The 20651-nt window shown below is 46.8% G+C and overlaps 2 pseudogenes; one reads left to right on the top strand and one right to left on the bottom strand.

Annotated features, from left to right (window-relative positions):
* Nucleotides 1-390: 390 nt before the first annotated feature.
* LOC125964817 (thimet oligopeptidase-like) lies at nt 391-2097 on the bottom strand (annotated as a pseudogene).
* A 2102-nt stretch (nt 2098-4199) lies between these two features.
* Nucleotides 4200-5017, top strand: LOC125964854 (serine/arginine-rich splicing factor 3-like; annotated as a pseudogene).
* The last annotated feature ends 15634 nt before the right edge of the window (nt 5018-20651 follow it).

Below are 20651 nucleotides of genomic sequence, written 5' to 3'. Positions count from 1 at the left end.
ACTGAACGAGCAGTGGGTCCTGGGCCCAGACGCTCAGCTGGCGCCCCCCACGTGGGGAAGTCACTGGGACTTGCTGAGCCTCCACGGAGACTGGCAGCAGCCCCCGAGCTCACAGGGCACTGCGCCCCCGGCCCCAGAGCCTTCCCTCTGGTTCTCATCACCGGCTGTCAGCAGACTTGCAGGCAACGTTCCTTTCTTTTCTTTTGTCTTTCTTCAAGGCAACTCTTGAGTGCATGTATTTAACATGCAGGGAACCAGCCCTGACTCCTTGATCTGGGTCTTCCAGCCTCTAGAGCCTCGAGGACATCCATTTCCGTTATTTATGCGCCCAGTGCCTGGGGTCTGATGATGGAAGCTGACACCGAGGGCGTCACCACGTGCGGGGTGATGTCAGTGGAAGAATCCCATGGCGAGGGCCTGCCTGAGGACCACGCACGCCCGGGCCCTCCCCGCCCCCTGCCTGCAGCCCTGCGCCTGGGAGCGGAGCTGGTGCATCGCGTGCCCGACGTCGTGGAAGTTGGTCTCCCGCTCATCATGCTGCAGCAGGGAGGGCAGGTTGGGCGTAGGCTTGGTGAAGTTGGCCACCATGGCCGCGATGGCGATCTGGCAGCTCCCATCGTGCTGTAGGCAGCCCGGCTGCAGGCCGAAGCAGGCCACGTGCCCGGACTTCCCCACCCTGCGGAGGGACGTGGATGGGGCCCCGCTTCGACAGAGGAGCCCCGGCCCACGGCCGACAGGTTCCCCCACGCACGCACCGAGGATAGAGGTCAGGTAGAACTTGCCGATGGATGACCTTGCCCGAGGCCGCGTCCCAGACCGTTTAGAGCCTCACGTCTTCGTGACACATGCTGGTGCCCTCCTCCAGGTCGAAAGTCAGCCCCAGCAGCTCCTGGGAGATGCCCAGCAGCCCGCGTGTGAGCGCCTGCATGGGGAAAGCCTCATTGAGCAGGTACTGGTTCACGTGGTAGCGCGTCTCCTCCCCCTGGTTCATGTAGCAGCGCAGGTCCCAGGCGTTGATGGGGCCGTCCAAGTGCAGGCCCCGCCTCTGGCACTCGGCCTTCTTTAGCTCCAGGATCACGGCCGCTCCTGCTCCCCGAGGGGCTTCAGCTTCTGGGCCAGCTCACCTGCGGGCGGAGGGGAGAGGCTCGGCTACGTCCCCGGGGCGGCCCCCCAGCCACCCCCGACCCCGCGCCCCTCGAGGCAGAATGAAGGGTCTGGGAAGGTGACCCCCAAGGGCTGACACAGTGGGGTCTCAGGCAGCACCACGTCCGGTCAAGGTCCGCCTGACCCCGTCCCCACTGGGACTCAGGGGGAGGCGGTGTTACCTAGGACAGTGGCCACCACCTGGCTGGTCTTGTCCATGTTCATCTCCAGCACGGAGTCGGCCTGCGTGCGGAACCCCAGCAGGCGGGACTTCAAGGCCTGCAGCCTCACCAGCTCCCTGAGGATCACGCAGTTCTCCTGGAACCCAGAGACGGAAGGCGCTGGGGACCGAGGGCCACGGCCTCCCCGCGGGCCCCGGGCCAGGTCTCTGCAGGCGGGCAGGGCTCCCAGGCCACTGGCGGGCACAGCCAATCCCCCTCCCTCCTCCTCCTGGCCCGGATTTCTAGACACTTTGGTGCTGTCCTAACACGTGGTCTTTATTAACACAGGTCCTTTTGGAACCAGAAACGGCATGAACGTGATGGGCTCTAAGGCCAAGGGCAGGAAGAAATGCGGCCAGTCTTTCCAGGAGCCACCAAGGGGCCTCCCCGGGCTCAACAAGACAAACACGGCTGCCGTGCAGACAGTGGCTCAACCCCACGGCGCCCGAACACCCAGCCCCTGGACGGTGAGACAGCTGTTGCTGCAGGTGGCCCGTGGCTCACTGATGAGGCCCGGCCCCAGGCGTACGCCACCTTCTCTGGGGCCACCTCTCCGGTCTGCAGTGGGGTTCTCCTGGGAGCCCCCAGTCACCACGGGACCAGCGTGGCCTGTCTGTAGCCCAAGAAGGTGGGGACACAAGACTGTCCCCCGTGCCCCCCGCATCACCCGCGAGGCCGAGCGAGCACCAGTGGTGTCTGCGGGGAAGATGAAGGGCTCACGCACAGCCCCCATCTACAGAAGCACAGACTGCAGCCACCTGCGCTATGGAACAAACACAAGTGTCCACGCAGGACCCGATGTCTGAGTGTCAAGGCCATGCCCGGGCCACGGTGAGAAGGTGCATCCCCCATGCAAGCCACAGAGAGGGGATGGGGGGGCCATCTGCGATTCTGAGCTCATCGGGCATCACCCCAGAGGGAGAGGGAGAGGGAGAGAGGTAGACAGAAGTACAGAGGGAGAGAAAGAGAGAGGGAGGGAGAGACGTCTCTCCCTTCCCTGGGGGTTCTCTAGTGCAGCCAAGGCTGAAAACCACTGCATTTTGGGAGATGGGTCCTCGTGGAAGAGTTAAATAGTAGCTCATGGCATTATCGACACATACTAAAAAAGCCCCAAATCTTGGGGAGTCAGGGAGGGGAGTGTCGGCTGCCTCGTAAACGAGGAGAGATTGGGCATCAGGGGAGGTGCCTGTGCAGCCTGCGCCCAGGGCCCCGCAGACTTCATCTCCCAGCGGTGGTCCTGGGCTGGAAGTCAGCGGGGAGGTCAGGCTGTCCAAGCATCGACGTTGACTTCAGGGCTGATCTAAAAGGCGCCTGGTGTTCATTGAAGCAGAGAAAAGAGAAAGCAGTAGGGAGAGGATGGGAGTGGGAGGGGGAGGGAGCCCCCCTCCTCAGCACTTCTACCGCTCTCCCTCTCTCTCTCCTCTGGAGAGGGAAGGAGGTGGAGGGAGAGGGAGAGAGAGATGGAGAGGGAGGGGGGAGAGGGAGAGAGAGATGGAGAGGGAGGGGGGAGACAGAGGGGGGAGAGGGAGAGAGATGGAGAGGGAGGGGGGAGAGGGAGAGAGAGATGGAGAGGGAGGGGGGAGAGAGGGGGGAGAGGGAGAGAGAGGGGGGAGAGGGAGAGAGGGGGGAGAGGGAGAGAAGGAGGACAGAGGGAGAGGGAGGGAGGAAGAGACCTCTTTCCCTCTCCCTCTCCCGCCTCTCTCTCCCTCTCCTCTCCATATCTCTCTCCCTCTCTTCCTCTCCCTCCCTCTCCCTCCATCTCTCCCTCTCTCTCTCTCCCGCTCCCTTGTCTCTGCCTTGCCATCTCTCCCTCTCTGGGAGGGAGTGAGGGAGATGAAGAGATGGAGGGAGCGGGAGAGTTGGAGGGAGAGGGAGAGGGAGAGGGAGGAGAAGGAGGGAGGGAGAGGGAGGGAGGGAGGGAGGGAGGGAGGGATAGAGGGAGGGAGGGAGGGAGGGAGGGATATAGGGAGGGAGGGAAGGACGTCTTTCGCTCCCTCCCTCTATCCCTCTCTCCCTCTCCCCCCCTCTCTCCCTCTCCCCCCATCCTGCTCTCTCTCCCTGTCCCTCCACCTCCTTCCCTCTCCAGAGAGGGAAGGAGGTGGAGGGACAGGGAGAGGGAAAGAGGTAGAGGGAGGGCGTGCGGAACAGGGAAACAGGGACAGGGAGAGAGGAAGGGAGAGAAGGACAGGGAAGAGGGACGGGGGAGGCGGGAAGACGGAGGGGGGAGGGGGGAGAGAGACGGGGGAGAGGGAGGGGGTAGAGGGAGGGGGAGGGTAGAGGGAGAGGGATGTGGGAGAGCGAGGGGGAGACGGAGGTGGAGAGGGAGTTGGGAGAGGGACGGGGAGAGGGACGGGGAGGGGGGAAGGGGGGGAGGGAGAGAGGGAAAGAGAGAGACGCAGAGGAAAGAGGGAGAGGGAAGGGGGGGGACAGAGGGAGAGAGGGAGGGGGAGAGGGACGAGAGGAAGCAGGGAGAAAAGAGAGAAAGAACACACCATGTACATTTCTGTCAAATGACACCGGGGATCCTTACACAACCAGGAGAAAATAACACAGCGAGGCTCTTTCTCAGCTGGAACTGGAACTGCAGATGGGGCCAAACACCACCAGGGTGGCCACACATGTCCAGCTGCCGCCGCAGCCCCCTGAGTCTGGTCACCAGGGCTCTGAGTGTTTGCTCCAGGGACCTGGGGTTCACCCTGTCACCCTGGAGGTCGGGCCTAGACAGCAGCGCCCCGGGCTGGACACATGGGGGGAAAAGCATCTCCACAGGACAGCTTGTGCGAGCCGATTCAGCTGCGAGATTCTAGAGGCCCGGGATCACCCTGTGGCCCATGAAACCCAGGAGCCAGGAGGGTCTTGCATCGGGATTCCTGTCCGTTGGACTGTAACGTTTGTGTAAGGAATCTTGGAAACAGTGGTAACAAGACTGAATTCGAACGAGCTTTAGGGTATTATGGACCACTCCGAAGTGTGTGGGTTGCTAAAAACCCTCCCGGCTTCGCTCTTGTTGAAAATGAAGATCCCCGAGGTGCAGCGGATGCTGTCTGAGAACTAGACGGGAGAACACTCTGTGGCTGCCGAGTAAGAGTGGACCTGTCCAATGGGGAAAGGAGAAGTCGACATCGTGGCCGCCTCCTTCTTGGGGTCGTCGCCCTCGAGATGATTATCGGAGGAGGAGTCCTCCCCCTCACCACAGATGTCCAAGACGGAGAAGCTTCTCCCGCAGCCGGAGCAGGTCCCTTTAGTAGATGTAGGAGAAGAGAGAGATCACTGTCCCAGGAGAGAAATCGCAAGCCGTCCCGATCTTTCTCTAGGTCTCCTAGCCGATCCAGGTCAAATGAAAGGAAATAGCAGACCACTTTGCAAGAGGAGTGGTGCACAGGAAATAACTTCATTTGACAGGAGTATGTACAGAAAATTCAAGTTTCGTTTGAGACTTCCGAAGCTTGATGCACTTTTTAAATGTTTTAGCTGTTCACATTTGTTTGTCTCTTGGGCGGTGACACATAAACATGTCATTCTCTATGGTTTGAAATGGGTCATATGAGGCATGTAATATGAAGAATTGTTTCTTTACAATGTTCTCTTAAGCAAAATTGAATTTGCTTTGAATTTTTGGTCTTGCCTAGACTGATAATAAAACTCTAACTCCTGCCCACCTAAAGTGTGATGTTTATTATTATGGAAGCAACACTGGCAAACATTGAAAAGACTTTCTGTAGCTGGGATATGGTATGCAGCTGTAGTTAAGCAAGCAGTCTTTAAAAGGTGCTGTGAACACAAGCCAGCAGGTAGAAGTGAAAGCCGCACCCTTACCCTAGATTAGAGGTTTAAGAATTCCACTAGTCTTCACACTGGACAAGAGGTTGTCCAGTGAGTTTAGAATCTAAGAAGTTTCAAGGAAGTTAGTTTCCCTTTGAGTTAGGTCATAAGTCCCCTCTGTGATTGCCGTACATGAATACATAGCTCTTTGTAATGTTTTTTGGAAGTTGAGATGATCAAGATACCAATGTCTTGCCAGATGAAGAGTATATTGTAGAGCTGAACTTTGAGTTACTGTGCAGTTTTCTTTTTCATGCTGTCATTTGTAATATGTTTTGTGAGACTCCTTGGGATTAAAGTTTTGGTTCCAAAAGGAACAAAGAAAACAAAAAAAGGATCCACCTGCCAATGCAGGGGACACGGGTCCGAGCCCTGGTCCGGGAAGATCCCCTGTGCCGCAGATCAACTAAGCCCGTGGGCCACAACTATTGAGCCTGCGCTCTAGATCCTGGGAGCCACAACTACTGAGCCCCCATGCCACAACTACAGAAGCCCGCACAGCTAGAGCCCGTGCTCCGAAACAAAAGAAGCCACTGTAATGAGAAGCACGTGCCCGCAACAAAGAGGAGCCCCTGCTCGCCGCAACTAGAGAAAGCCCGTGTGCAGCAATGAAGACCCAACGCAGCAAAAAAAAAAGACGATACTGGCCAGGTGATCAAGGGTAAAATTGTTTGTCACAAGTCCCGTTGATGGGGTATATCCTTGATGTGTGTATCCTTGATGGTGTGTATCCTTGATGATGTGACCTGAGGAGAATGACATTTTTATCTCTGTCTGGATCTTCTGCCCCAAACCCCGTAACTCCAGCCCAACCATAAGAAAAACATCAGAAAACCAACAGACAAACAAATTGAGGGACAAAATACCTGACCAGTCCTCCTCAAAACTTTCAAGGTATCAAGACCCAGGGACGTCTGAGAAATGTCACAGCCCAGAGGAGACTGGCACAGAAAAAGGATGTTAGGGGAAAGCTAGGGAAATTCTAGTAAAGTGTGGACTTTAGTTAATAATAACGTATCCATCTCGGTTCCTTAGTTGGATAAGCATGTCGTACTAACGTACTAAAGTACTAACGTGTTGGAAATAGGGGTACTGGGTCGGGGGTCTACAGCACTCTGCACACTCTGTACAGATCTTTGCAACTTTTTTGTAACTCTAAGCTATTCTAAAATTAAGCAACTACTAAACAGAGATAAGAATGTTATTTCCCTGATTTGAACATGCCTGAGTTTGTTTTCATGGTCACATTTGTGCTATCTGGATGTGTCTTGGAATCAGTAGCAAAGGAGAGTTGCCAGCCCCTGGGAAGATGCGGCTGGTTTGCAGGTGGCTTGCTCTGGAGCTGAAGACCACGGTGGGAAGTCTGCAGCCTCGGGCTGCACTTAGAACCATGGGAGGGGATGGGCCAGCTCAGTTAGGGATGGAACGTATAAATAAAACTCTTTTTCTTTTCCATTATGGCTTATCACAGGATATTGAATATAGTTCCCTGTGCTAGACAGTAGGACCTTGTAGCTTATCCATCCTATATTTAATAGTTTGCCTCTGCTAACCCCAAACTCCCAATCCAACCCTCCCTCCCTCTTTCTCCCCCTTGGCAACCACAAGTCTGTTCTCTATGTCTGTGAGTCTGTTTTTGTTTCGTAGACAAGTTCATTTGTGTCGTATTTTGGATTTCACATATAAGAGAGATCATATATGTGTCTTTCTCTTCTGACTTACTTCACTTAGTATGATAATCTCTAGGTCCATCCACGACGTTGCGGCAAATAGCATTATTTCATTCTTTTTATGGCTGAATATATTCCATTGTATATATGTACCACATCTTCTTTATCCATTCATCCATCAGTGGACATTTAGGTAGCTTCCACATCTTGCCTATTATAAATAGTGATGCAATGAACATTGGGGTGCATGTATCTTTTCTTTCTTTCTTTCTTTCTTTCTTTCTTTCTTTCTTTTCTTTCTTTCTTTTTCTTTCTTTCTCTCTTTCTTTATTTTTTTGTCACACAGTATGTGGGATCTTAGTTCCCTGGCCAGAGATGGAACCCATGCTCCCTGCACCGGAAGCACAGAGTCTTAACCACTAGACCACCAGGGAAGTCCCAGGGGTGTATGTACATTTTTGAATTAGAGTTTTCTCCAGATCTATGCCCAGGAGTGGAATTGCGGGACCCTATGGCAGCTGTATCTGTTCTCTGCACGTCTCACATCAACCACCTGCACTCCAATCCTTGCTCTCAACATCATGTTTGGGGAACACAACCTGCGACAGGGACCTTGACAAGAAGAAATGGCTCAGGGAAAAGCTACCTGCACAGGGAGGAGATAGAGGCCATCGACCCTGGGGTGCGGCGGGGAGAGTGGGCACGGTGATTTGTCATTTCATCCCTGATACTCAGCCCTCCTGGCTGCCCCACTCTAGGTCACCTCAGGATACAGAGGTGACCCGGTTAGAGTCCCAGCCTGTGCAGGAATCTAGGGGCACCAGCGGGTCTGAATAATATTAGTGCAGGGTCTCCCCCATGGCACTGGGGTTATTTGGGGCGGGTCATTCTCTGCTGGGGGCCCCTCCTGGGCACTGTGTGGGGTTCAGCAGCATCCCTGTCCCCACCCATTTGATTCCAGGGGCCCCTTCCCCCCCAGTTGTGACAACCACAGATTTTCCCCAGACATCACCGAAGAACTGGGTGAGGCGGAAGCAGGATGGCCCTGGGTGAGGACAGCTGTGTTGAAGCAAGCAGCCTGGCTTAGGGCAGGGTCCGCCCCAGTCCCGTCAGAGCCTGCATTTAGAACTGCCCCTTCCCTCTCCCACCTCCCATGCCCTGCAGTGGTCTCCGAGACATCATCCCCGTGTAACAAATCACACCTTCTCAGTTTACTGTCCCTAGCACCTAGAAGAGTGTCTGCTATGTAGTAGATGCTTCCTAAATACTTGCTGAATAAAGGAGTTGAATAAAGGGATGAGTGGATGAATGAATGAAGGTTACCATGGAAGGAGGGGGGAGATTCCCTTTCTGACTCTCGGGGGTTGGGATATCAAGTGAAAGATCCATCCTAAATAGGCTGACCAGCCTTCCGGGGTTCCCCGGAAATGAGGGTTTCCCCACAGTTCCAGCGCTCAAACCTGAGCGGTCCTGGGTAAACTGGGGGCGGGTGTTGGTCACCCTGTGTAAACACAGTAACAATTGCAACTGCAATAGCAATGGCCGAGGACCTCTACGGTCTTATTGACCAGGCCCAGTTCTTTACCTGGCGGGGAAGGGTGGGCCGGGATTGGAATTCCGGTGATGCAGGGTGGGCGGGTGAGGGCACACCCCGAGCTTGTGTAGGGGAGTCCAGGAAGGTTCTGGAGGAAGTGACAGTGACACAGGAGGGAGGGAGGAGTCTAAGAAGAACATCCCACATGACAACGTGTGCCAATGGCCCTGGGCCCAAGGTCACACCTGACCAGGGCTTGCTTTTTTTCTTTTTTTCTAATTTACTTTTTCCCACATGGATATGCAATTGTCCTAATGCCATTTATTGAAAACTCCTTAATTTCCCCACTTTCTGTCATATCAAGTTCTCATCTGTTTCTGGACCTTTATTCTCTACCATAGAGCTATACGTCCCATCCTTGCACCACTAGGGCTGTTTCATCACTATAACTTTATTTTTTATTCATTTATTTCTTTGGCCGTGCCTGGCGGCATGTGGGATCTTATTTCCCTGACCAGGGATCGAACCCGCACCCCTTGCAGTGGAAGCTCAGAGTCTTAATCGCTGGACCTCCAGGGAAGTCCCCAGGGCTTGCTTTGACATCCATCGAATGGTGGCGGGTGGGCACGGGGAGCAGCTGTCTGTGAGCCATCCTGTGTAGAAATGCAGGGTGGAGGGCAGGACAGCTGGAGCGGGAGGGGAAGAGGCGGAGGAGGGAGGGAGGGATGGCGGGCGGGCGAGAGACAGACAGAGAGTTTCCGGAGACACTAGCTCTGGCCGTGTCCTAGGGCATGAAAGCTGAAAATAGCTCCTAGTGCCGGGAGCCTTGGAGCCGGAGCCTGGGAGCCAGGGTGACTGGCTCTCCTCCCTGGTGTGTGTGTGGGGGGGAGGGGGGGTGGGCTCCGGACTTCTCAGGCTGGGAATGGGGTGCACGGAGCAGGGACGGAGCAGGGACGCTTCTCTCTGGGACCTCGCGGGCCATCCTTAGCTCACAAAGTTGAGCCACTCCTGGCCCTACGAGTGGGGGGCTTATCCTCCCTGTCCCCTGGATCACACCCCCTCACACACAACTTCCTCTTGTGTGCTCCCAGCAACCAAGAGAATCTGTTTTTAAAAGATTTGGGGGAGGGGGGGTAAACATACAAACAAGAGCAGAATGGATACTTTTTCAGAATGGGAATGGCTCTGTGTAACCCCATCCCCAAGGTAACCAGAGTCCTGACCTCTAACACCCTTGACGAGTCAGCCTTGGTCTGGGCTTGCAGAGCCACGGAAGCCTCCTCATCCCCTCCTTCAGACCCCATCTCTCCCTCGGCGTCTTCGTGAGAGGCACCCGGGGAAGTGGGACTGCTAGGCTGTACTGCTGCTAGAACTCCACCTGGGCTCCACCAGGCTCCAGCCCCCCGCCCTGTGCACCTCTCTGACCCTGAGGCACCTCAACTGGTAGGAGCGGCATCACCTTCCCTCCCGGGACTTGTGACACTTAAGGGAGACACAGAAAGGACAAGCGTTTGGCTCCCTGGCTGGCAAAGAGCAGGTGCTCAATTGTCATAAGTGTCCGTATCAGTGAGGGTTCTCCAGACAAACAGAATCCATAGGCTGTGTGTGTATACACACACACACGTACACATGTACACGCATACAAAAATATACAGCTGTGTATATATGCAGTACGCATACAGACATATACACATATAGTATATGCAATACGCAAATACATATATACACACATATATATAATGCATAGTTTGTATATATACAGTATGTCTACACACATATACACATAATATATACAATAGACACATACATATACACTATACATACACACATATGAAATGCATAGTTTGTATACATATACAGTATGTACACATTCGTATAAGATATGCAATATACACACCTAGGTTCGTCTATATCATACATATATACACACATACAGATATTTAGGTGTGTATATATACAGTATACATACATACTCATATAATATATGCAATACATACACGTATATACATATAGACACACATATACACCTACATATAAAAGCATGTAGAATAAAAATATATATGTACTGCATCTATAAATTCGTCGTATATATACATACACATATCATATATAGGATACATACACATACATATATACCATGTATACACACACACCTATATGTAAATATGTGCATGTACATACACATATAAGTACACACGCAAGTGTGTATATAGAGAGAGTACATACATATATACATATAATACCTATACACATACAGGTATACAACATATATACACACCTATATATCAATATACACTGTATACATACATACATACAGTGTACATATACTGTACATATACACACCCATATATCAATACATGGGTGTGTGTATATATACAGCATGTTCACCTTCATAATATGTATACTGTATATATACACATACATACATGTATACAATATATACACACAAATATATAGGCTTGTATGTATACTGTATATAGTACTTACACATAGACTACAAACGCATGCACATATAAACATATGTGTATACATATATATATAATATCTATACACACATATACAAATTAATAGGCTTGTATATATTCAATATTTTTACATATATAGTTTCGTTTTAAGGAGTTGACTCTTGTGACCGTGAGGCAGGCAAGTCAGGGCAGGACTCTGGGCTGGAGACACAGGGAAGAGCTGATGTGCCAAGTCCATTGGAGGAACACTTCCCTCTTTCTAGGGCACCTCATTTTTCTCTCCAGTCCTTCAACCGATGGACGAGGCCCACCCACGCCGCGGCATTGCCAATCTCCTTTACGCAAAGTGGACCAATTTCAGTGTTAATCTCTTCTGAAAAATACCTTCCTGGCCACATCTGGAATAATGTTTGTGGTTGCCGGGGCCCCACACAGTGCGCACATGAGATTAACCATCCCCGTGGCGATGATGACACTTTATTTTCTCCCTTGACCATTGTCACTACTATTCCAATTAAAATGGCAGTGCTATGAGGGCAGGGCATTTCCTTTTTGGCCAGTACTGAGCGTCCGCGGTCTGGTGCCTAGCATAGGCTAAATACACGGCATTTTTGTGAACGGAAGCTGGGATTCCAGCTGTCATATTTAATAGGAATTATAGTCTTATTAGTGTGTGTGTGTGTGTGTGTGTGTGTGTGTGTGTGTGTGTGTGTGTGTGTGTGTGTGTGTGTGTGTGTGTGTGTGTGTGTGTGTGTGTGTGTGTGTGTGTGTGTGTGTGTGTGTGTGTGTGTGTGTGTGTGTGTGTGTCACGGTATGTCGAGGTCAGGAGTCGAACCCGCCACCACTGGCCCTGAGAGGTTTGGCCGGGTCCCCACTTCGGGCCGGTGGGTGTGGCCAGGGGCAGCCGATGACGGGCGTACGTGCGTACGTGCGTACGTGCGTACGTGCGTACGCGCGTGGGAGCGTGCGTGCGTGGGAGCGTGCGAGTCCGTGAGGCGGGCCGCGCGCGCCGCGAGTGTTTCAGTTCGGCCCCCGGCTCACTGTGCTCGCCTCACGGAGGTCCGAGTTCGCAGCAGCGCTGGGGGCCCCGGGCCTGTGACCACAAAGAGGGAGCCGGGGCCAGGACGGGAGCTTGGCGGCGGCAGCTGAGGCCCAGGCCAGGGCCCCTCCCTTCAGCCGCCCGTCTGCCCCGCCCCCGCCGGCGGCGCCGCGCCCCTCCCCCAAGCGCCAGACTAGCGCGGTGCGGGGACCGCGCGCGAAGACATGGGGGAGAAGCTGGAGCTGAGGCTGGAGTCGCTCTTGGGGACCGAGCCCGCCGTCTGCCCGTGGCCGCTGCCGGTCTACGTAAGTACCGCCCGTCCCCTCCTCCCGGACCCCCGCCCCTCTTTCCCCACGGCGCGCGCTGAGCCCACCGAGAAACGGAGCGACTCGAGTCGCCAGACCCTCTTTGGAGCCCCCCTTCCCGCCCCGCCGTGGTTCTCCGCGGCAGTTTCCAGCCCCCGCGCGCAGGGTGGGCAGAGGGGAGCCGGTGCCGTCCCGGGGCGTCGACTCGGCCGCGGGGACCCCGCGCTTCCGAGGGGCGCCTGAGCCGGTCTGCGGTTGGCTCTGCAGGGCCGGGGCCGGTCCCCCCGGGCCTGGACTGCCGGCGGGCTTGCCCTTCTGTACTTTAGGATCTGACGTGTAGGGTTTCTTTTTCCTGGTAGTTTATTCTTAGCGCTGTCAACGTGCTTAGTTTTTTTTGTTTTTTTTTTTCAGGTCACCCTTTCCTCCCTCTCTCCAGTTTTTTTGTGTTTCTGTTTCGTTTTGTTTTAGTTAGGCATTTTGTCCCTCTGATCTTGAGTGGGTGGGCTGGCAGGACACTTGGAGAGGAGGCGTTCTGTCCCCTGACCTTGAGTGGCCTTTGGAAAATGACAGGCCAGACGGAAATTTAACTTAATTGATATATAATATTGTATCTGTCCAAGGTGTACAATGTGATGATTGATATATATATATATATATATAGTGTGTGTGAAATGATTACCACAATAAGTTTAGTTAACCTTAATTCACATAATTACAAATGTTATCTTTGTGATGAGAACTTTCAAGATGTACTCTCTTAGCAACTTTCAAACATAAAATACGGTATTGTTAACTGTAGTGACCGAGCTGTACATTACATCACCATTACTCCCTTGTCTTATAACTGGAAGTTTTTACCTTTTGATCGTCTTCCCTCATTTTCCTCACCTCCAACCCCCAGCTCTGGCAACCGTCATTCCATTCTTTCTATCATGAGTTCAGTATTTTAGGTTTCACATATGAGATCATAAAGTATTTATCTTTCTCTGTCTGACATTTCATTTAGCATAATGCCCCCCAAATCCACCCATGTGGTCACAAATAGGCAGATTTCCTTCTTTATCATGGCTGAATAATAGTAGGTTGTATGCATCCCATTTTCTTCATCCATTCATCCACAAAAAAACACTGAGGTTGTTTCCATGTCTTGGCTCCTGTATTGGGTTGGCCAGAAAGTTCATACAGTTAATGAATCCACTGTTCAATAAAACTTGGTGAAAATGAGTCTTTCATTTTTACTTAAAATAAATCTTTGACAAAGCCAGCTAGGCATCCCTTTGCGTAATGGCTTATATCACATTGAAATATTTTAAACATATGAACAGTAATAGCTGAAATGACAAATGTTACTAATATGGACACAATTTATCGAGGAGAATATGTTAGAATATGTTAAAATGCAGATGGACAGTGAAAGAACAAATATAACTTTTAACTAAATATTGTCTTGATATTTAGACCATTGGTTAAAATCATGATAACAGGTTTCATCCATTTCAAGGAAGCAGAATATTTGCAGATCACTTAACATTTACTAGGTATGTTCTCAGTCTGGAAGGATATATTTCACTGACGTGTGTCATTTAATTTAACCACATCCCTCTGTAATAGATAGTGTTATCCCTATTTGCAGATAGGAAGCAGGCTCAGAAAGATTAAGAATGTTACCTAATTCTAGTAAGCAGCCAAACCTAAACTGATCTAATTCCAGGGCAAAGCTCTTTCTGACACATCAGTGTGGGTCTTTATCTCTTTGAGAATTGTTGAACATTAAAAGCCTTCTTCCAGTTAAATGCATAAAGAAACAACGTGAGCAATGACATAACAATACAAGTCTCACGAAATAATTGGTGTGTTTGGCCTTGCTTTTGTTGATTGATCTTTTGCAAAATTGCTTTTCTCTGAGATATTTAAAGTGGACTTTAACTATTTTCTTGGAAGACTTTCCTAAATTATACCTATCAGAAAGCTGCTTTGCTTTAAGGCTGAAGAAAAAATGAAAGCTTACTTAACTACACTTAGGTGCCAGGGTCATACTATGAGCTCTACACCTGCCAGGATTCACGCTAAGATAGATAGGGTGGCTCAGCAAACTGTCCATAGTCCTGTGATTTCTTTCTGATATTCTGAAGTAGAAATAATTTAATAACTGTTCACAAAAGAGAGAAACACTGTTTCTTGGTCCTCCATATCATGCTGCTGTAGGCTAATTCTTTCTCTCTTCTGTCGCCCCTTAGTATAGAGAGTGTGTTTTGGGGACCCTCCTTCACGATCTTCTCCATTCCAAGAGCATCTTACATAAATCCAGGACTTCTCAAGCAGCCAGTTTTGCCAGATGGTCTTAGGGTTGGTTGTACCCATATATGTATAATCCTGAACTTCTCAAGTAAGGTCCTTAGAGAGCATAATGGCTAAGAGAATTGGTGCTGATACCAGACCTGAGTCCAAATACTGCCTATGCCCCTAACTAGCTGTGTAACCTTGGAGAAGTAACTTAAGCCCCTTAAAGGGATTAGATTTCTCACCCGGAAAATGGTGTAATAAATGCATCTTCCTCATATGGTTAGTGTGTAAACTAATGTAACTTGAGATGGTGCATGTTAAGCATTAGCACAGTGCCTGTCTCTTGTTAGTAATACCTGCTTTTATTATTAATTATTCTCTTTGTATTCCCAGTTCCAGCTAGGTGCCTAACATATAATAGTTGTTCAGCACATATTTACTGGATTGAACCAGCTCTGAAATTTAAACATTGGGTCAACAGCAAAGTAGTCACCCCACCATCATTTCTCCCAGAGAAAGGGAGAATAGATGGAAGCCAGCCATCATACTTTCTTTTCTTATTCTAAACTTCCCATCCAGCCCCAGCAATAAAATAATCTTCCTGAACCCCAACAATTTCAAGAATTTTTCAAATCACACTATTTGAAAATAGTTGGGTTGCCCAGATCTAATATGTCCCAGGACCCCAAGGTCACCAAGCTTATATTAATGAAGTCTAGTTAAGATAAATGATTACAGTTAGTAAACCAACTGCTTATGAGCTCATTGGGCTTTTTAAAATTTACTCTCTGCGCTTCATAGAGACACAAGTATTTTGCTTTTGTAGGACACTCAACAGTCAAAGTAGTCTTTTAAAAAGCACAAATCAGACGCTATTATTGCACTGCTTCTAACCTCTAAAGGCTATCTATTGTAAAGAGATTAAATTTTCAACTACTTAGCCAGGCTCACAGAGACCATGTGCTCTGGGTCACTTACTACATCTTTCCCTGACCTTCATGGGGTTCGAGGCACAGTTGTCTTTTTCAGTCCCTCAGATGCAACAAGCTCTACTTCTTGCTCTCCCAGCTTTAGATTGGCTAATCCATGTACCCAGACCAATTTCCCTCTTATCGTTAAGGTCTCGGTTCAGACGCCACCACTGCTATCTTGACCAAAGAGACCTGCCTCCTCAGTGCCTCTCCATCCCTTTGTCCAGTCGTATTTCTGTCACTGTACAACATTTATTTACATGTTTACTCTGTCTTCCTCCACCACTGGACATTTGCTTAAGAGCAGGGACTTTGTAATTTTTTGCTCACCACTGAATCTTCCAAGGCTTGCAGCACACACTGGCACATAGGTGTGTAGGAAATGTGTGTCTAATAAAGAATAAATACGTGAATGAAAAAAAAAAACTGAAACACTAACACAAGAATATTCTTCTTTCAAAAGAATAATGAAAAATAATTTCATTCAATAAGAGTCATTCTTAGTTACTGATACGTGACTTAGTAGATCCCATTCAATTTAAAATGTTCCCTTTTTTCTGATACTTTCACAAGTCATTGATTAAATGTTGCCCACTTTTAAGGCCAATCTGTGAGACATTATTTAACTTGTCTACTCTAAAGTTCCAGCATTAACTCAGGCGGGGCTTCACCAAGTACTGACCATGTGACCTTGGCCTCTCATTGCCTCAGTTTTCTCATTTGTAACATGGGTATAATAATCGGCTTATTTCATACGCCTATGAGGAGGAGAACTTTACATGTGTGTGTGTGTGTGTGTGTGTGTGTGTGTGTGTGTGTCTATATATATGTATTTAAACAGTGTCTTAGAATAGTGTCTGGCACATGATAAGCATTATAGAAGTATTGACTGCTGCTACTAGTACTGTTATTATGAGAACTAACTGTTGAGAATAATCCTTCATATAGTGGTTTATTCCACTGAAGGTAAAGGAAACTCATAGAATATTAGAAATCAGATTAAACACAGAAAGCCAGTAAAATATACCAGGAGAGAAGATGATGAGAGTGTGAAAACATAGAGGAGGAGAAAAATGGTTTTTGTATTTCTTTTTCTTTTTTAAAGAAGGAAAGAGCCTAGAAATAGGACAAAAACTATTCATTGGCTATACTGACATGGAGATCGCTGGTGACCTTCATAAGTAAAATTTCAGGACAGTGGGCAGAGAGATTACGGTGAGAGAAGTCAGGTGGATGTAAATTATAGAGTAAGTGGGACGTGAGGAAATGGAAACAATATATGATGATAACAATTTTGAAAAGTTCAGACATGAATTGGCTAAAGAAGATATGCAGGGATTAGAGGAGGAGGGAGGCTTTCGTGTTACACGTACAGTTTTCAACATTTTAAGTTGGAGTTACTAGTCTAGAATGAGGTTGAATTTTGGCAAGAATCATGCATAAGGAGTAGATGGGTTGTAGAAAATGCAGTGCTGTGAAGTACTTGAGAAGATGAGAGAAAATGAAATGCTATCTGTAGTGCACGTGGCCTTTGAACTTGAACTCCTGTAGTGAAAGGGAATACAAAGATCAATGCAAATGCTAATGAATTAACGGATTTGGCAGTGGGCTATTTACTGACTTCTGTGTTCCTAATGAGTTAGGAAGCGCCTCACCAGCTCAGAGTGAAGGAAGTAGAGAGGATGGAGGAAAATTTGAGGAGGGTAGGGAAAGCTTCTAAGAAAATAGTCCTTAAGGAGAATTAGAAAGAACTTACTGTAAGTCAGAGCAATATTTCCAGTCTCGAAAATCCATTTGGAGTTGGTGATTATTAATTTATTGGAATACCAATTTGCCCTGCCACATGAGTTTTCTCCAGCTACCTGGATATAAGTTACACAGAGGCAGAAAAGAATGAGAGATAACAATCGAGGGAAAATACAATTAGTATTTTTTTTTTTTACCGTTTTCCACTTCCCCGCTCCAACTCTGGGGAGCCTTCATGGACATGGCTGCCCTCCCAGCCTCCAGCAGCACTCTGTTATCAAAGAATTCAAAGAAATGGAACATAGGTTTCCAACTTATTAATTTAGCAAAATCAAAAATTGTGTATAATGTTTTCTGTTGGCAAAGATTTTTGCAATATAATTTGGTTCCGTCTTTTGACAAGTAATTTGGCAATGTCTAGCAAGATAAAAATGTTAATAGCTTTTTACACATTAACTCTAATTCTGGAAGCTTATGCCGATAAATAATTTATAATCCAGAAAATTATTATATAAAGATGCTCATTGTCATGTCATTTGTAATAACAAAAAATTGGAAACGCCTTTAATCGTTAACAATAGGAAAACAGTTTAGGAAATTATATCCACTTAGTAGAAAGTGACACAGTTACTATATTATAATTACACGATGATGGAGCAAAATAAAATAATGCTTAATAAAGAAAGAATGAAGAAAGCTGACCTAAAATTGTGTCTTCCTTGTGACAGTAATTATGTAAACATATCAATATTTATTAAAACTTAAAACCAAAATAAAGTTTTAAAAGCTCTGTACCAGTAATGGGGATTTTATGTTTGTTTCAAAATATTTTTTAACATAACTCTTATAATTTTGTTTTGTCTACTCCTTTTCTTAAGAATTTCTGACTCTTACCTCATTTTTCATTTCATAGTTTCAAATAAAGTCAGCAATTTTATCATCAGAGAAGATTAGACTTATTTGACAGTTCATAATTCCAAGTTATTTGGTATAAAAAGACCATATACACTTGTAGGTGCTTTCAAAATAAAATTTCGAGAATTTTTTTTTTTTTTTGCTTAGTCTTCCCTGGTATGGAGATGAAGCAAACTACCTAAAATTGCTAGCCATTCTTCTTTCATTTTTCTCATTTTATTGATTTACCTTGCCCTTCACAGAAATGATAACAAATGAGTCTGCAGTTGCATCTGCCAATTTCTTAAATCCTCTATTATCTAAATTATGAAATCATACTAGTATGAATGCTTCCAGTATTTTCAGAGCTCTTTAGTTAGTATACTTTAGCATTCTGTATGAAGTATCTTATGTAAGTGTAAAATTTAGACTCAACTTCTGGAAGCTTTTGATTTCTTAGTTCAAAAGTGAGAGATCCTTAGTTCAGCCATATGATTAACAATTACTTGTATAGGAAGAAGCTCCTAATTTATTGTTTTATGGATACCTGGCAGTTTTCTTGCCATTTCTCGGAAGTTCTCTATTAAACACATTCTCTCTCTTTCTCTCTCTGTCTCTCTCTGTCTCTCTCTCTGTCTCTCTCTGTCTCTCTCTCTGTCTCTCTCTGTCTCTCTCTGTCTCTCTCTCTCCCTCTCTCTCACACACACACACACACACACACACACACACACACACACTTGGTGATTAAAAGCACAGATTTTGGCATTATGAAATCTAAGGTTCAATTTCCAGTTCTGTAGTTTCTGGGCCACTTCACTTTAGGCAAGTAACCTAATGTCTCTGAACCTTGTTGTTTTCATCTGTAAAATAGAAATTACAATTATATCAGACAATCCTCAAAACATCCGTAATGATTTTAGAGTTTCAGAGTCAGGTAAAAGCAGGCACTCAGTAAATGGCTAGTGCTTTTATTACTTTATTATTATTTAGGTCTTGGTTTTCCTTGAGTGTGTGAGTCCCCATGATGAAATGTGATTTCCAGTAGATTGAGTAACACCTGTTTTCACCAAAAATTTTAACTGAGTTCATCACTTTCTGTGCAACCCAGATTAGTTTTCTGCCTCTTTTTCTGTGCCGTGTGTAGGTGTTCAGTAGATTTATTTAATAAATGTATGAATGCAAGAATGCGTAGATGAATTTTTAAATGCTTCTTTTTGAGAAGGTAGAACAAATGTGACACAGTAGAACAGATAAGAAAATAATCCATGGAAAAAATGGCAAAGTCATGTATGTGCCCAGGGCCAGCCTAAGAAGAATTGCTTGTTTTTTTTTTTTTTTTTAGGAAAAATGTGTTGAATAGCTTATTTTAATTATTTTTAGAAGTTAAGTACAGGGACTTCCCTGGCGGTCCACTGGTTAAGACTTCGCCTTCCAATGCAGGGGGCGTGGTTTCAATCCCTAGTCGGGGAGCTATGGTCCCACATGCCTCGCAGCCATAAAACCAGAAGATAAAACAGAAGCAGTATTGTAACAAATTCAATAAAGACTTTAAAAAGTGGTCCACATCAAAAAAAAAAAGTTAAGTACAAAAATTTGCTGATGATTTATATATTTAGGACCAATAAAATAATGTGAGGTTAGCTGTACTAAAACAGAATGTTGAGCTGCATTCACATTAAGTGACATTATATAGTCTAAATTTATGGAAAACTTCTGAGATGGTGAGTGACCTTTGAGTAGAAAAAGACAGAAGGAGAAATGGCCTTTTCTACATTCTATTGTGCCTCTAAGTAAAATGCTTGGTAATCTAGCTACAAAGCTCTATGGCATTTGGCTTTAGGCACCTACTGTGATTTACCTTGTAAAGATCAGATTTTGCCATGGAGAGGATTTGTAAAAGTATCACACGTTCCAGTACCGTTGGCAACCACAGCTACCAAAAACTCCAATTTAAATTGATGAACCTAATATCAGATGATAGTATCATTTCCTTGTGGGTGTTCTGGGGAAAGGTGGGTAGGAAATGTATACAAGTGAATACTTTATTGACTGAAATAACAATTCATCATTTTGAAAACATAAAATACATTAAAGTTGTTATAGCATCATACATTAATGTTTCACTGTATTTTAGACATGGCCTACAATCAATGTTTTCTGCCCTTTGAAACAGAACCATGCTTGTGGTATGCATTAATCATATAAAAGATGAAACACTGAAAAGAAGTTCAGCCTTTAAAGACAATTTGCTTTGATTTATTCAGTGGGTTCTCCTAAAAAGTTAATACCAAGAATTATTGCTTGTTAAATTGGAGTTAGAAATTCTTTCAGAGTTACTTAGTATTTTCTTTAATATCAGTATCAAGGAAGGCAAAGCAAATTTACATATTTATTAGGAAATACAGGCACATAATCATAAAACAAGAAAACACAACGTTTTTATAGACTTTATTTTTTAGAAGTGTTTTAATTTTACAGAAAAATTGAGAAGATAGTATAAAGTGTTTCCATATACACTATACCCATTTCCCTCTCTGATGATCAACTTATATTAGTAT

This window comes from Orcinus orca, chromosome 6 (genome assembly GCF_937001465.1).
Source record: "Orcinus orca chromosome 6, mOrcOrc1.1, whole genome shotgun sequence".
Classification (NCBI taxonomy): Eukaryota; Metazoa; Chordata; class Mammalia; order Artiodactyla; family Delphinidae; genus Orcinus; species Orcinus orca.
This window is presented reverse-complemented; position numbering and strand designations above follow the sequence as displayed.